At 43.0% G+C, this 17,470-nt stretch overlaps 1 protein-coding gene across 1 annotated transcript in view; it reads left to right on the top strand.

The window, feature by feature from the left end:
• Nucleotides 1–17,470, top strand: part of LOC112253128 (spectrin beta chain, non-erythrocytic 1) — a 124,239-nt gene that overhangs the window by 11,115 nt on the left and 95,654 nt on the right. The gene's annotated exons all lie outside the window — the stretch shown is intronic.

Genomic DNA, 17,470 nt, shown 5'->3' with positions numbered 1-17,470 from the left:
TATTGTGACAACTGCACATTTTAGCGGTCTTTTATTGTCCCAGCACAATGTGCACCTGTGTTGATCATGCTTTTTAATCATCTTCTTGATAATCCATCCACCTGACAGGTGTGGCATATCTTGGCAGAGGAAAAATGCTCACTAACAGGGATGTAATCAAATTAGTACACAACATTTGAGAGAAATAAGCTTCTTGTGATTCTGGTGTCTTTTATTTCAGCTTTACATGTTTACTTTTATTGAGTATATGTATGAAATCCAAGGCATTGGCAGTGTGTGTGTCTCTGAGATAATGTCCTTTGACTTTTTGGGGGCTTTTCAGTTCTGCATTTTGTTAATGGGGGAAACATGAGTGGGGGAGAGAAGGGGGAGTTTGCGACATGACCTTCTCTGAGATTACTTTAATTTGATTTGCATGTAGCCAAAGGCTACTTACAACATTAGCTGTAACCCTACACACAGGCTGTGAGCATGGGATGTTCTATGCACAAAGTGGTGGATGCTCGCAATCCAAATAAATGAGAAGTTCTGCAGATGTGGCAGCTCAGTGATAATGTTATAGTGGGTGTAAAACACTAGCCAAGGAGAGATACAATGTTAATCTGTTCTCTCTGAAGAATCATTCTGCAAACACCCCCACATAATGTCAGTATAAGGAAAGAAATTAAGCACCAATATACATTTTTGAGCCCATGAGATTTCGACACTGTTCTATTTAAACACAGTGCAGACCCCACTGGGAGAAGTCATGAAAACAGGACATGAGTTCATAACGATAGTCAGTGTGAAACCACGATTAGACATGACAAGGGTCTTTAAACTCTGCTTTCACTGTGCATACATCTACTTCAGTCTCATTCTGATTCTGAGGGCTGTGATGTCTTGCCAGTATCACCCTCAGGATCACAGGATCCACATTCAGTAATATTATTGTTATAATGACAGCCTCAACATGCAGGCGGTCTGGATCCTGTAAAGCCTGTCTCCTCTCCATCCTTAGAACTAGAGGTCCCTGGAATAACTGCATATGTTAACCAGCATAATGGCACAAGCTTTTCCAAAATAATATCCTACTACAGTGCTGCGTCCAGATTCTCCTTCATTTGACGTTTGCTTGTTTGTGTGTGTGGGTGATTGTGAGCCTTGTCAGTAACTGTGTCCGTCTCTGCTTAAAATACACTCTTGTGGGAGTTTCATTTTTACTAAGGCTGGGGGGGTTGAGCTGTGCTGAGGAAGTATTAAGGAGATTTGCTCTGGAGTATTATTTTTCCTTAAATACACTGTCCCACACATGGCATGCTGGGAATAGTGGGGTCCACAGGCAAGGCCCTGGGAGCCTGTACTTGAACACATAATTCAGCCCCATGGCTCACAGTCACAACCCAGAATTGATTCCCCAGTGGAGAGGGGATCGTTTGCTCGTCTGACCTGCCAATAATGTCACCCAGCAGGAGATTGGTGTCTGACATCAGAACTGAGAGGAACAAGAACTGGGGACGTCCAATTTCCTCGCCAGGCCACATGGTCAGGAACAACTCCTGTCCTTATTGATACACGGTATCTACGTGATGGAGTCGCTTCTCATCTGCTCAAGGCGAGAGTCAATCTCACGTCAACAACGGAATCTTGTACTCCAGAAGCTAGCGTGCTGTGCTAACCATTATCCTGCCAAAACAAGTGACTGACCTACAGATGACCTAGCTGAGCTCTCGTGCAGCTCTGCTCTAAAATCAGAGTGACGTGAGTGTGCAGAGACTTGCGTATATAATCTAAATAGATTAACATGACATCCCACAATGCTCTTGGGGAGGAGCAGCACTATGGTCCGAGATGCCCTGGGAATCATCCAAGGTGAGCGATGATTCATGAAGGCTCTCTAATCTGGCTGGGGCATTCTGCCGGTCGATCGGCATAGGGCTACACTGACAGAACGCACTGAGGATGCTGGAGTCGGCGTGCGCGTGCTCAGCTCTGGCCCTCCTCCCAGAGGTATGGAGGAGTTACAACACATACTGTATGGAGGGTGGAGCGCAGGCACGTGTTCTGTCCTTCGTGCTGGCCTTCAGAGGGTGGGAGATGTGCTGCAGGTAATCTGTGGATATGCACTGGCTGTACTAAACATTAAGCACACCTCTTTCCATGACAGACTGACCAGGTGAATCAATGTGAAAGCTATGATTTCTTAATGATATCAATTGTTAAATCCACTTCAACCAGTGTAGATGAATGGGAGCCAGGTTAAAGAAGGATTTTTTTAAGCGTTGAGACATGGGTTGTGTGTGCGCCATTCAAAGGGTAAATGGGCATGGCAATAGACTGATGTGCCTTTTTGTAGGGGGTATAGTAGTAGGTGCCAAGTGTAGCGGTTTGTGTCAACTGCAACACTGCTGGATTTTTCATGGTCAACAGTTGTGTATCTAATGGTCCACCACCCAGTGCTGTAAAGTACTTAAGTAAAAATATTTTAAAGTACTACTTAAGTCTCTTTTGGGTGATATAGGTACTTTACCATTTAAAAAAAATATTTTTACAACTTCTACTTCACTACATTCCTAAAGAAAATAATGTACTTTTTACTCCATACAATATCCCTGACAACCAAAAGTTGAATGCTTAGCAGGTCAAAGTGTCAAATTCATGCAATTATTAAAAGAACATCCCTACTGCCTCTGATCTGGCCGACTCACTAAACATGCTTTGTTTGAATGTCTGAGTGTGCTCCTGGCTATCCAAGAAAATTGTGATGTTTGCTTAATATAAGGATTTTTAAAATTATTTATACTTTTACTTTTGGTACTTAAGTATATTTTAGCAGTTACGTTTATTTGTGGCACTTGAGTATATTTACTTGTGTATACTTTGACTTTTACTCAATTGGTATTTACTGGGTATCTTTAGTCAAGTATGACAATTGGGTACTTTTTCTGCCACCACTCAAAGGACATCCAGCCAACTTGATGCAACCGTGGGAAGCGTTTGGAGTCAACATGGACCAGCGTCCCTGGGGAACGCTTTCGACAACTTGTAGAGTCCGTGCCCTGATGAATTGAGACTGTTTTAAGGAAGGTGTTCTCAATGTTTTGTACTGTTGGGGTGTGCAGTCAGTTTTAGAATGTGCTGGCTCCCATTGGCGCTGCCAAAATCTGTATTTTTAATATAGTACCCATATACTAAGCACATTTGATAATTGATGTTTTTATATTCCTGGGTGTTAGATGGTTTATTCAGCATTATTGATTACTGAAAAGCTACTTTGTATGAAACCGATGGAAAATTGTTCCAGGAAAAACAATCATTGGAATGCATTTCTGTATGAAATATTTACATATTCAGTACCCTGCAGTATTCCTGTACCTCCTGAACAATAACAGCCTAGATTTGAATACAACATAAATATCTTACAAATGGATGGCTACAAACCGCTTGTGTACAGCCTTCAGGATGGTAGAAATGGAAGCTCAACGAGTGAACAGTTTCTGTGGGTTGGCAGTACAGATTTTAGTAAATGGATTAGTGATGACAGTTCAACATTGTTCTCTCTACTGATACAGATGCTGAATGTTAAAGCAACACTAAGCAGGTAATCAATCATGGGATGTTGGCCCTCCTCCCCTCTCCTTGGCTCCTCACCAATACAGTCCCACCCTGAGCAGAGATGGGAACAACCTGTGCTATCTGCAGAATGTAATCAACCCTGCTTAATAGATGCAGCTGAGTGTTTAAAATGAGGTCTAATCTAAAACATGCCCCCCCCAGTGACCAGTCAAATGCTGAAGTCCAGCACTAGGTAAATATTGTTTTCCCTAAAAGGAGGAATTCTAGTTCATGGGGACAGTGGGTGAGCGTTATTACTGCTCATAAGAAACCAAAAGATGAAAGAACTCGTGATTCCACATGTGATCATTTGTCAGCCTTGACTTGCAAGCCTCCATGTAATTAACAGTTGTCCTGCTATATGTTGGCTTATGTTTTTGAAGTCTTGGCCAAAGTTTGAATTGATGCATGCATATCCGCTTGCATTGCTTGAAGTTAGCCGCGTTACCATTCCTCATTCGAAGAGAGGGAGAGATCTTGAGCTCTGAAGGGTCCTCTTGAACCCACTTGTCGCAAGTGCACCCTGTCCATCTCAGAGTAATGGCAATTTGCACCCTTCACTTGCAGACTAAAGTGGTGAGAAATGTGAAGAATCCCGTTTCCAAGCGTGTTATTTCAGTGAGTGTCGTAAAACTAGATTTAACTGCCTTTTCTAGTTTTAAATCTAATTTTATTTGTCACATACACATGTTTAGCTGATATTATTGCAGGTGTAGTGAAATGCTTGTTTCTAGCACCAACAGTGCAGTAATATCTAATAATTCACAACACACACAACCTAAAATGAAAAGAATGTAATATATTAGGATGAGCAATGTCTGTGTAATAGAATACAGTATATACAAATGAAATGAGTCAAGCAAAAATATGCAAACATTTTTAAAGTTACTAGTGTTCCATTACTGAAGTGGCCAGGGATTTCAAGTCTATGTACAATTGAAGTCGGAAGTTTACGTACACTTAGGTTGGAGTCATTAAAACCAGTTTTTCAACCATTCCACACATTTCTTGTTAACAAACTAATAGTTTTGGCAACTCAGTTGTGTCATGCACAAAGTAGATGTCCTAAGTATATTTTCCAACAATTGTTTAGACAGATTATTTCACGATCACAATTCCAGTGGGTCAGAAGTGTACATACACTAAGTTGACTGTGCCTTTTAAACAGCTTGGAAAATTCCAGAAAATGATGTCATGGCTATGGAAGCTTCTGTTAGGCTAATTGACAACATTTGAGTTAATTGGAGATGTACCTGCAGATGTATTTCAAGACCTACCTTCAAACGCAGTGCCTCTTTGCTTGACATCATGGGAAAATCTAAATAAATCAGCCAGGACCTAAAAAAAAATTGTAGACCTCCACAAGTCTGGTTCATCCTTGGGAGCAAGGTACCACGTTCATCTGTACAAACAGTAAGTATGAAGACCATGGGACCACGCAGCCGTCATACCGCACAGGAAGGAGACTCGTTCTGTCTCCTAGAGATGAACGTACTTTGAGAAGTGCAAATCAATCCCAGAACAACAATGAACATTGTGAAGATGCTGGAGGAAACAAGTACAAAAGTATCAATATCCACAGTAAAACGAGTCCTATATCGACAACCTGAAAGGCCGCTCAGCAAGGAGGAAGCCACTGCTCCAAAACCGCCATTAAAAAAGCCAGACTACGGTTTGCCACTGCACATGGGGACAAAGATTGTACTTTTTGGAGAAATGTCCTCTCTTCTGGTCTGATGAGACAATAATAGAACTATTTGGCCATCGTTATGTTTGGAGTAAAAAGGGGGATGCTTTCAAGCTGAACACCATCCCAACTGTGAAGCACAGGGGTGGCAGCATCATGTTTGTGTGCTTTTCTGCAGGAGGGACTGGTGCACTTCACGAAATAGATGGCATGAGGATGGAACATTATGTGGATATATTGAAGCAACATCTCAAGACATCATTCAGGAAGTTAAAGCTTGGTCGCAAATGGGTCTTCCAAATGCACAATGACCCCAAGCATACTTCCAAAATTGTGGCAAAATGGCTTAAGGACAACAAAGTCAAGGTATTGGAGTGGCCATCACAAAGCCCTGACCTCAATCCTATAGACAACTTGTGGGCAGAACTGAAAAAGCGTGCACGAGCAAGGAGGCCTACAAACCTGACTCAGTTACACCAGCTCTGTCAGGAGGAATGGGCCAAATTTCACCCAACTTTGAGGACGCGGCTAGGGATGCCGTCTGGGGCCGGCAGCCTTGAAAGGGGTTAACACGCTTAAATGTCAGAGCCCACAGTCCTTGGTAGTGGGCCGCGTCGGTGACACTGTATTATCCTCAAAACGGGCTACTGGACAAGTTTAAACACCTTCGCAAGATGTCGGTGTCCACGACGTGGCTGGTTTTCCCTTTTGTATTCCGTGATTGTCTGTAGACCCTGCCACATACACCTCGTGTCTGAGCCATTGAATTGCGACTCCTTTGTCTCTACTGAGAATTTTTGCCTGCTTGATTGCCTTAGAGGGAATAACTACACTGTTTGTATTCAGCCATATTCCCAGTCACTTTGCCATGGTTAAGTACGGTGGTTTGCAAGGCTAGAATTGCTGACCGTTTGTGATTTACGAGGGTTTGGACAGACCATGTACCTTCACCACAACAAAGTCCTTTCCCTTGCTCCTGTCCCAACCGGTCTCTCAGCACCGTTATCGGTCAGCAGCCCTGTTCTGCCTCAGTTTAGCCAGATGAAGCAGCATCCCAAACACAATTCAGATCGTTAGGAGCTTCCTGTCACTTTCCACATTCTGCAGCCCCTTATGCAATGCACTCTCCTGTGCTTTCAGAGCCCAGATTGAAGGTGTGAAGTTTATTTTGCTGATGAGGGTTCACTATTTATTTACTTTGTGGATGTCCTCTTGCTGTGTGCTTGTGGTTAATCTACAATGATAAGCTGAAAAAGAGGATATTCAAAACAAGACAGCCCCATCCTAAGTCCTCCATTTTAAATGTCCCATCAACGGCCCTTACTCCCACTAACCACAAAATGTCCGCCCCACTTTGGGGTTGGCGGGGCTGGTCCTTAAGGACTCCCAAAGAGCAGATTGTGAGTTTCCATGGTGACATAGTGGCCATAAAATGCTGGGCAGGGCTCCAGTCCTCTGGGCCTGTACTGGCTGAATGGTCTGGATGCTTTTTAAAAATTAATAATAGATTAGTTGACGTATGTTTTGATTTCCGCCTGTCCCTAGTACCATCAACTGTTAGTTTTGTCTGGCTGCTTGTTTGTTAGTAAGGCTTGATGATATCAGTGTAGTTTTAGCTGTATAAACTTTTTTTGATACTTTTGTATATCTGTGGCATCATGCTATTTGTTCGTAGTTGCCATTCTGACTGGACTGAAGGGCCTCACCCACAGACTATGGGCCTTATTCTCTCCCAAAGTACTTTTTTTTTTTTTCATTCCAAGCCCATGAGTGACAGATGAGTTTAATTTGGGCTATGCTACACAGCCTTGTGAAATTTGTTGTTCACAGTTGAAGCATCTGTGCTGTCAATTGGGCCATCTGTTCTGTGAAACTATCAATTGGGTCTATTCTCGTGCTAGGAAATTAATTATTTTGAGGACTAATTCTCTCTGATTTGTGTGAATGTGTATATCTGGAAAACCTTGGCTAGATTTGTCTACATTAGCTAGCTGGAGGGTTGTCAGGGTCATCTTGGTCATGTCAGATATCATTCATTAGGGATTTTGTCCCGGCCTTAATGGCTTTTAGTTTTTTTTTTTTTTTTTGACCAGGGAACTGCTGTAGAATATTTCCTTAATTTGATCAGATGAAGAACTAATTGATTTGTGGTTGATGTAACCTAGTTCATCAATAAAACATATTTGGCATCAGCTATTTTAAACAGGCCTTTTATTATTCAGGACAGGGAAGCGCTCCCCTGAAATGAAATATCCACAGTGCAGTTGGCAGTCTGTTACCCAGCTGTTAATCTTGCCTGATGTGGACCAGAAGCCAACGAAGACGTATGGTCACTTAATGCCTGGTTTATTTACAGTACCACGTGGCTTGTCTGTTAAGGGGATTATCCTTTAATTTGTAGAACCTGGGTTAATGGCATACCAGGCGTGACATGAAAGTGGCCAAGATCCAACAAAAATCCAACAAGTGGTAGTGTTGAGGTGATGGATGTGTAGGCTGGAGTTGTGGTCGAGCATCCCTGTCTCTCGTGCGACGAGAAACTTGTTCTTCACCTCAAACAGACTCCTAAAGTGGAGTTTTAAAGGCTAGTGCTATCCGGATCATGGGACGTCCCTAACTCGTACCATAACCATTTTGGTATGGTTATCATATGTTTGCTTGGTAATTCTCTGTTCGCCTACTCATCCTCTATCCTCTCAGCTGCCACCCTGCGCCTGTGGACATGACTTGCTAATGACTTTGCCCTCTAAGCACAGCTCAAAACTGTCTAGAACTATTACTTATGCTCTAGGTTTAAAGTCCCCCGATCCCTGTGGCCTGCCACTGGCCTCCCACCCCAACCTTCTCTCCCTTAGCCTCCTCCCCCGTTCCCCCCACCCGTGCATGGAGAGGAGTGGCTGTTTTTGGGTCTGAGGGAGAAGAGAGCCTTTTGGCAGCAGGGCTGGCGGAGTTGCGTAAGTGTAGGAAATCTGTGGGAGGGAGCGTTTGAGTGTTTGTACTCTGAGTAGAGTGGGAGGGAGAGTAATGTTATCCAGACCATAGTGTGCCTGCAAAATGCACTGTTTCTGCCTGTGCCCTGGCTTAGGGATACAGTGTTCGGCTTTCAATATATTTGCAACGTTTCAGTTTAAGATCTCTTTAAATGTGTAAACTATTGCTGCCCTATTGCATACTCGCACAAGGTACCAAAAATGCCGCTCAGCTTGGATGATGTTACTGTAAATAGCTGATATGGTTTGGAAAATATTGGCGTGATACTGCTGTACTTAGGCCAGTGGACTTACTATGTGTTTCTGCCTATATGGAGAGTCCTTTGTTGACCTACTCTTCAGGTTGAGCAGTGTTTATGGAACTAATAGTGGGGAAAAAGGGGCCTGCTAATTTAAAATGCATGGCTGTCTCTAACTGCCTGACACTAACATTGCTATATAGCTCACTAACTCTAATGTACTTTACAGTTATACATAGAAGTTCTCACTTTCCCAAAATGTTTAGAGAACCAGATATTAAAGTGTTTTGCAAGGGAAAACCATCACATCTTGCGGTGAGCTGACCCGGATAGATTTATAATCCCCTTTTCTCCTGTCAAAGTTCCATTCATACAGGCACGTTGTAGTGTCAGGAGAATTGTCTTGCAAAGGAATCGGAAGCGTTTGCGATGTGCTCCACAATACAGATGGATGATATAGCCTGTAACCTTTGACCTTACATGATGCATATATTGCCACAAGCCTCCATTTAAGCCTAGCCTATATATCATTGACTGCTTTTATAGTTGCTAGATGTGGGTTTGTGTAGACGTTTCATTTATATTGTAGTGGGGCGTTCATTTGTATTTTGTTGCCGGTCAGTGCAACCATCGTAGCTTGTTTGCCTGCCCTGTTGGTGTTCTTGCCAATGTGTTTAGTCTAGGTGCCATGGATCCTGTCCTTTCTCCAGGTCTGTCTGTGTATAATGGAATGCAGTTTAGTGAGATGGCTGTGTTGGCGCTGACAGGGAGGGGAGTCTAAGGAGCTGCAGCAGTCATGGGAAATGGAGGACCGTTACATAACATCTTCTCAGCAGCTCACAATGCCTAGAATGCAGCACTGCAGCTCACAATGCCTAGAATGCAGCTCACAATGCCTAGAATGCAGCACTGCAGCTCACAATGCCTAGAATGCAGCTCACAATGCCTAGAATGCAGCTCACAATGCCTAGAATGCAGCTCACAATGCCTAGAATGCAGCTCACAATGCCTAGAATGCAGCTCACAATGCCTAGAATGCAGCTCACAATGCCTAGAATGCAGCTCACAATGCCTAGAATGCAGCTCACAATGCCTAGAACGCAGCACTTGCTATAAACCACCATTGGTAGGCAATTTGATTTTGAGTCCACCACCATAGTGTTGGACTTGCCTATCATGAAGGGGTGTCAGATGTCAATCAGAATTCAGCCATATACTCTCTCAACCTTACTTAGCCCATCACAGCCACTTTGATTTAACTGGCTCTGTGACATTAAAGTGACTAGCATATATGATACTTGGCTCTTGCATTATAAGCATAATGATGGTCCTTTTATATTCTACTAGTGAGAATACCTCCACAGTGAAGCCCTGCGAGTGGTGACTGGACGGGCTAAGTAAGGTTGTGAGAGTATATGGCATAATTCTGATTGACAACTGGCACCCCTCGTTCATGATGCGCAAGGCCAACACTATGATGGCTGGAGAATGTGCCTGACACATGTATTCCTCTGAACAAATGGGTGGAAGGAAGGTCAGATGGGCTTTCCTCATGAGAGATACACACTCAGGCCTTCCTTCATAATTCATCCTCACAGCAGGAGTGTATTTACCAGGAGTCTACTGTAGTGCTGTTGGCCTCCATGAGCAGTCGAACGCTATCTGAACTGAGCATGCATGAACGTGATGGAGACCGGCACAGCGGAATAATCTGTGCGCTCATCTGATTCGCATTGAACAGCGTATTTTATTAATGTTAACACTCGAGGCCCTCAGTCTAATGAGGTGATGACGTGTGACTCCCTCAATTCCACTGGTCCCACTGTGGCCATCGTTGCACTCTCACTCTGTTGGAATCCTCATATGAAGAGTGGTGGAGGGAGGTGAGTGGGAAACTGTCTCCGTTTACGATCAGAGGGAATGACTGGAGGTATTTGAGGACTGGGTTGTGCAGTTAACATTGTAGAAAGGCTAGATTTTGTTTGTCACCGATGGCAAATACTGCAGCAGAGTTCGTCTGGTCAATGATGTCATCTTCAGACTGACAATACTGCACAATGCACTCTCAATGATTGGCCCCTGGAACTATTGAGAGGAGTGTACTTCCTCTTATTGACTGTTGGATGTTTTTTTAGGATTACCTCTTAGTTTCCAAAGGCTCCCTCCTCCCCTCTCGGGCTGGGACAGTCACTGCGTTGTCTGTGACATTCTTTTACGACACATGACATTGCAGTCCGGAAGCCAGTGAATGGCTGACTTGATTCCAGCCGGGCTGTGGTTTATCTCTGCGGGGCCACAAAGGGAGGTTGTTATCTGGCCCCTGATGCCAGCACCATAGGAGCTGTGGAGAGTGAATAATCACCATGGAGAGCCATGCTAGGTCACTGAAGAACTGGCCTGGGCAACTCGACAAGTGCCTGTTCAGAATTCCTAATCACTCTTAGTGGCTGTGATGCCTGTGAGGATGAGTGTTCATAGTTTAACATGTTTATTGGCTCGTAAATAAAGTTTCCACATTGCTCTGCTGTCAGGTTTTCTTATGTAAACTGTCTATAACATTAACATGCTATGTGAATGTTATTTTCTTATCTCCATCTTGCTTATAGCTACAGTATCTATAAGTGACTGTTATTCCTTGGTGAATTCCTCTGTTGTGCCTACAGAAGCCTCTGATAAAAACAGGCATGTATTTATAAAAAAAACTTTCACAAAAAAACTATGTTACAACCAAGTCATTAGCTGTCAATTTCTTGGATAATCTAATAACCAGGCTGGAATGTTGAGACAGGGAAAACCACAAAGGTCTTGTGACCAACGTTTTTGATCTTTTAGTGATCTCTGTGTTATTCTCATCACGGTCTGGTGTATTTCTCCTTATTAATATAGTCCTATATCCCAGATGGTATTGTGGCCATAAGGTCAGCAGTTTGACTTATATGTGGTGTACATTATTATCAAAGGATGCCTGTTTATGGTCTGGATAGATTTTAAATAATTCAACTAGGCATTCTACAGTGGATCCTGGAACTTGACCAGAATAGGTAATGTCCTGAAGTTAGCCTCCCTTATCTGGGCACTGGTGTAGGCGTCACCTTAAAAGAGTACAGGCGTGGCTTATAGCTTGGATGGAGTACTCGAGAGGATTTGGCCTGGACCACAGCCTTTCTGGCTTCAAGTCTGAATGATGTGTCCACATGAATTACTTGCTCAATTCCCTGTTTCTTACACCATGAAGTGAAGGGATAGCATGCTGCGCTAAGAATATTGAAACTCAGTCTCTGGAACAGTCACTTCAAAGTGTTTGTGTACCTTGGTCGATGGGGACGGTCTTTATCCAAGCAACATGGACTGAAACTCACCGGCTGTTCAACATAGCCCAGATGCTGTAGCTACAGTATAACCACTCACTGTATCCTTCTGAAAAGCTCTGTACACAATGAATGGGGAAATCTCGTTTGACCAGATTGTGCCAGAGTGAATTGCACACATTCCCCACATCCCACAAATACCCATCATAGTCAGTGTTTTACTGTACTAGCTATGTAGCGCCAGGGAGTGAGGCTTAATTGGTTGTATGATCTACAGCTTGAAGGAGTGTACAATTTTTAAAAAATGTGTGGGATATGTGCTTATGAATTTATTTGCTTAAGCTTCTTTCTAATTATTAATTTTCACACGTGGGTGTCACCCCTAGGAATGGGGGAGAATGATTAAATAACCCAAACTCAATCCTATCTGCGTGAATATGAAAATGTGACATGTATCCACGTGAGTAAGTAGAGCTGTGATAACCTAAAGTCAAATTCAGTGTACAGTGGCGATTTGCATGTGGGCGTAGTGAATGATCCGTCCAGCTGTGTCCCTCAGGGTAGGGAATAATGTATGCCAAGGCAAAGTGCCGGTTGTGTAGGTGCTGAATACAATCCTGTGCCTGGCTTTTCTAGACCATCTGGAATACTGAAGTTGACTGGATGATGCAAGAAGTTGCAGTGAGCGAGCTTTAGGAGCCTCTATTGGGTTCAACAGAAAAAAGCAACTGGCGACATTCCGGAAACGGAAAACAATGCCTCTTCATCGTATGGAACTCTGTTTTCACAGGTTCAAGCTGTAGCAATAAGATATTTTACACATTTATAGAAAATTAAGTGAATGTAGGTAATCTAGTGTAAAACTACACCTGCTGTTTTTGCATATTTGACAAAACCCTTTGGCTGAAATGTTTTATTTTGAACCCTTCAATGGATTTCTATTCCTGTGAACTATCATGGTTGTGTTTTATCTCTTGATCAAGTAAATAGTAATGTTTCGGACTTGCGTTTGTTATGCTTGGCAGCCTTGTGGAGTAGGCCGAGAAGGAACAGTGCCATTTCAGTTTGCAGCAAAGGCTCTTGCTGTTTGGTATCCATGGAGATCTTTAGTACGATCTTGATAAAGGCCCTTTTCAATACAGTCACTGAAATGTTTCTATTTAGGAGACTAGAGAGAGCGAGAGGAAACAAAACATAAGTATTATAAAGTGCTGGATAAAAACATTGCGCATGAGGGAGAAGGACAAATCAAAATTGAAAGTAATCAAGTCACTCATGCAGTGACAACATTTCAAAGCGATCATTGTTTATGGCTTATGCATAGCAATAATAAAAACATTATTGACGCATTGCGGCTGAAAGGCTGTTGTAGTGGCTGGAAGGCTGTTGTAGCCACGAAGTCGGTGTGTTAAAATAAAATCATACTATGCATAAGCTGTTAGGCTTTTTAAGATGACAGATCTGTTTGGCTACACATGCAGCTTTATGAATTTTATTTTGACTTTTATTTAACCAGGCAAGTCAGTTAAGAACCAATTCTTATTTTCAATGACTGCCTGGGAACAGTGGGTTAACTGCCTGTTCAGGGGCAGAATGACAGATTTGTACCTTGTCAGCTCGGGGGTTTGAACTCGCAAACTCCAGGTTACTAGTCCAATGCTCTAACCACTAGGCTACCCTGCCGCCCCTACCCTGCTGCCCCAATGTTGACCTCAGACTGATTTGCAGGCTGGCACATCAATAACAATTTCACCCCTGATGTCCTCATTTTGAGCCTGTGCTCAGAGGGAAATTATTAGATTAATCCCCATTAGCCAGCAGTTTGTGGCTTAACCCTGATTTAAAGGATGTAATGTTTCAGTTTTTGTGTACGAGGTCTCTGCGTGTCTGTACCATCAGTGTCTGTGTGCACTGCACACAGTCATGGATAAGGAATACATCCTCTGTAGACTTGTCAGTGTAGTCTGTAATAGAATGACCCGAGAGCTAGATGGACAGATGGATGGATACAAGCTGAGGTACAATGTGTTGAAGGTCTTCAATAGACTGGTATTGAGAGGACAACTTTATTGCAATCTCATCTCTCCTCTAGCCTCTCCTTTTTTGTGAAGTTTTCACCCTCCACCACCACAGCCTAAAAACATATATTTTAGACCTGTAGCTCTATCTACTGCCCTACGTGTGTATACATCCCACATCTAGATTTGGTGGTGGTGGGAGGATGATGAGGTGGTGTGACTGAGCTACTTTTATGAAGCGGGTGTAGGATTCTATACTGGACAAAAATATAAATGCAAAAATTTCAAAGATTTTAAGAGTTACAGTACATACAAGGAAATCAGTCAATTTGTATAAATTGATTAGGCCCTAATCTATGGATTTCACATGACTATGAATACAGATATGCATCAGTTGGTCACAGATACCAAGAAAAGGTTGGAGCGTGGATCAGAAAACCAGTCGTTATCTGCTGTGACCACTATTTGCCTCATGTAGCTCGACACATCTCCTTTTTATATAGAGTTGATTGTGGCCTGTGGAATGTTGTCCCACTCCCCTTCAATAGCTGTGTGAAGCTGTTGGATATTGTGTGTTCCAGTTCCCATCAGTTGTACACGTAGATCCAGAGCATCCCAAACATGCTCAATGGGTGACATGTCTGAGTATGCAGGCCATGGAAGAACGGTCATTTTCCTTTTGGAGGAATTGTGTACAGATCCTTGCGATATGGGGCTGTGCATCATCATGCTGAAACATGAGGTGACAGCAGCGGATGAATGATACGACAATGGGCCTAAGGATCTCGTGCATTCAAATTGCCATCGATAAAATGCAATTAAGTTCATTTTCCGTAGCTTATACCTGTTCATACCATAACCCCACCACCACCATGGGGCGCTCTGTTCACATTGACATCAGCAAACAGCTTGCCCACACAACGCCATACATGTGGTCTGCGGTTGTGAGGCCGGTTGGATGTACTGCCATATTGTCTAAAACGACGTTGAAGGCTGCTTATGGTAGAGAAATTAACATTCAATTCTCTGCAAACGGTTCGGTGGACATTCCTGCAGTCAGCATGCCAATTACGCACTCCCTCAACTTGAGATATCTGTGGCATTGTGTTGTGACACAACTGCACACTTTACAGTGATCACGAGGTTTAATCACCTTCCTGATATTTCACACCTGTCAGGTGGATGGATTATCTTGGAAAAGGAGAAATGCTCACTAACATGGATGTAAGCTAATTTGTGCACAAAATTTGAGAAGCTTTTTGTGCGTGAAACATTTTTGGGATCTTTTTTTTAGTTCATGAAACATGGGACCAACACCTTACTTGTTGCATTAAAATGTAGTATCCAGCCATACTACTTCTGAGCCAAACCCATTACATACTGCAAACACTCATGCAATCTGTCAAAGATGTGGAGTGGAGAGCATTAGCTTCGCCAAGTGGCCTGATCCCACGAGCTTACATTAAACATTGCCCTGTGCAGCGGGATCAGATGGCTTTGCGAGGCTTGAACAACATGGCTTGTAAAATCTAGTTCGATAGCTCTCAACCATCAATAGTGGTTGGTCCCTCTGGTCTGGTTAAGTACTGCACTGTGAGACAGGTCTTGATGTCCAGCATCGCTTGCAGTGCGCTGCTCGTGTCCAGCATCGCTTGCAGTGCGCTGCTCGTGTCCAGCATCGCTTGCAGTGCGCTGTTTTCACCACTAGATACCTTTCTGCTGTGTCGTCCTTAAATGTGTGTCTGAGTCTTGGTGTTAATCTCTTCTACTGCCACTGCTGGTCATCACCATGCAGTCTCCTCCCCATGTCCTGACAATTTTGTGTGTGGTTTATGTACACCTTAGACAAATACAATTCCTGACATTTAATTATGAGTAAAAATTCCCTGTTTTAGGTCAGTTAGATCACCACTTTATTTTAAGAATGTGAAATGTCAGAACAATAGTAGAGCATGATCTATTTCAGCTTTATTTCTTTCATCACATTCCCAGTGGGTCAGAAGTTTACATGCACTCAATTAGTATTTGGTAGCATTGCCTTTAAATTGTTTAACTTGGGTCAAACGTTTCAGGTAGCTTTCCACAAGTTGGGTCAATTTGAGCCATTCCTCCTGACAGAGCTGTTGTAACTGAGTCAGGTTTGTAGGCCTCCTTGCTAGCGCACTTTTTTTCAGTTCTACCCACATCTTCTCTGGGATTGAGGTCAGGGCTTTGTGATCCAATACCTTGACTTTGTTGTCCTTAAGCCCTTTAGCCACAATTTTGATTGTATGCTTTGGGTCATTGTCCATTTCGAAGACTCATTTGAGACCAAGATTTAACTTCCTGACTGATGTCTTGAGATGTTGCTTCAATATATCCACATAATGTTCCATCCTCATGATGCCATCTATTTTGAAGTGCACCAGTCCCTCCTGCAGCAAAGCACCCCCACAACATGATGCTGCCACCCCCGTGCTTCACGGTTGTGATGGTGTTCTTTGGCTTGCAAGCCTCTTCCCTTTTCCTCCAAACATAACGATGGTCATTATGGCCAAACAGTTCTATTTTTGTTTTATCAGACCAGAGGACATTCTCCAAAAAGTACGATCGTTGTCCTCGTGTGCAGTTGCAAACCGTAGTCGGGCTTTTCTATGGGGGTTTTGGAGTAGTGGCTTCTTCCTTGCTGAGCGGCCTTTCAGGTTATGTCGCTATAGGATTTTGTTTTACTGTGGATATACAGTACATACTTTTTACCTGTTTCCTCCAGCATCTTCCCAAGGTCCTTTGCTGTTCTGGGATTGATTTGCACTTTTCGCACTAGGGGACAGAACACATCTCCTTCCTGAGCGGTATGATGGCTGCGTGGTCCCATGGTGTTTATACTTGCGTACTATTGATTGTACAGATGAATGTGGTACCTTCAAGCGTTTGGAAATTGCTCCTAAGTATGAACCAGACTTGTGGATGTCCAATTTTTTTTTTTTTCTTGGCTGAAAACTTATAATGCCAACGTTGACGTGAAGATGTGTTTTTTTTCATTTGCGCAGCATGCATGTTTTTAGCCATGTGTGTTTCTCTTATGACTACAACTCTGCTGCCCCTCAGACAGTAGACACTAGGTCAGAGCACCATTGTCCAGTGCTTGCTGACTGTTGGTGTTCAGATGGACTTTACTTCTGGAGTGATTTGCTGAGCTCATCAGGCTAACACTGGCCTGTCCCAGTCTGGTCAAGGACTGTCTGGCTGTAGCAGAGCACAGGGCCTTGAATTGGGAATGGGGAAGACTGCTGAGACTGCAATGAGCATATTTTTTTTGGTGGAGCTTACTGATGGTGGGTACTGGTTACTAGAGTGGAGAGGCTTTTAGATTTGGTGTGTATACTATTTGCAATTGTATGTTTTTGTGTTAGTCATACTCTGCTTTGATCTGTATGACATGTAAAATGTAATGTTGCTGAGAAATATTTAGTTACCAGGAAAGTTTAGAAAATGCTGTGATGTTATGGGTGGTCCTACAATACAATAAAACATATTTTTGTATTTGGTGTTGGACAGATTGTAAGACATTTGTCTAACTTTCTGTTTTATAGGTGCTCTGAAAGCCAGCTCATTGAGTTAAATGAGCCCTCAGTTTGTTCCATTTGCCAACAAT

Source organism: Oncorhynchus tshawytscha, linkage group LG06, assembly GCF_018296145.1.
Source record: "Oncorhynchus tshawytscha isolate Ot180627B linkage group LG06, Otsh_v2.0, whole genome shotgun sequence".
Taxonomy (NCBI): Eukaryota; Metazoa; Chordata; class Actinopteri; order Salmoniformes; family Salmonidae; genus Oncorhynchus; species Oncorhynchus tshawytscha.
Note: the sequence above shows the minus strand (reverse complement) of the source record. Positions and strands in the feature narration are given on the sequence as shown.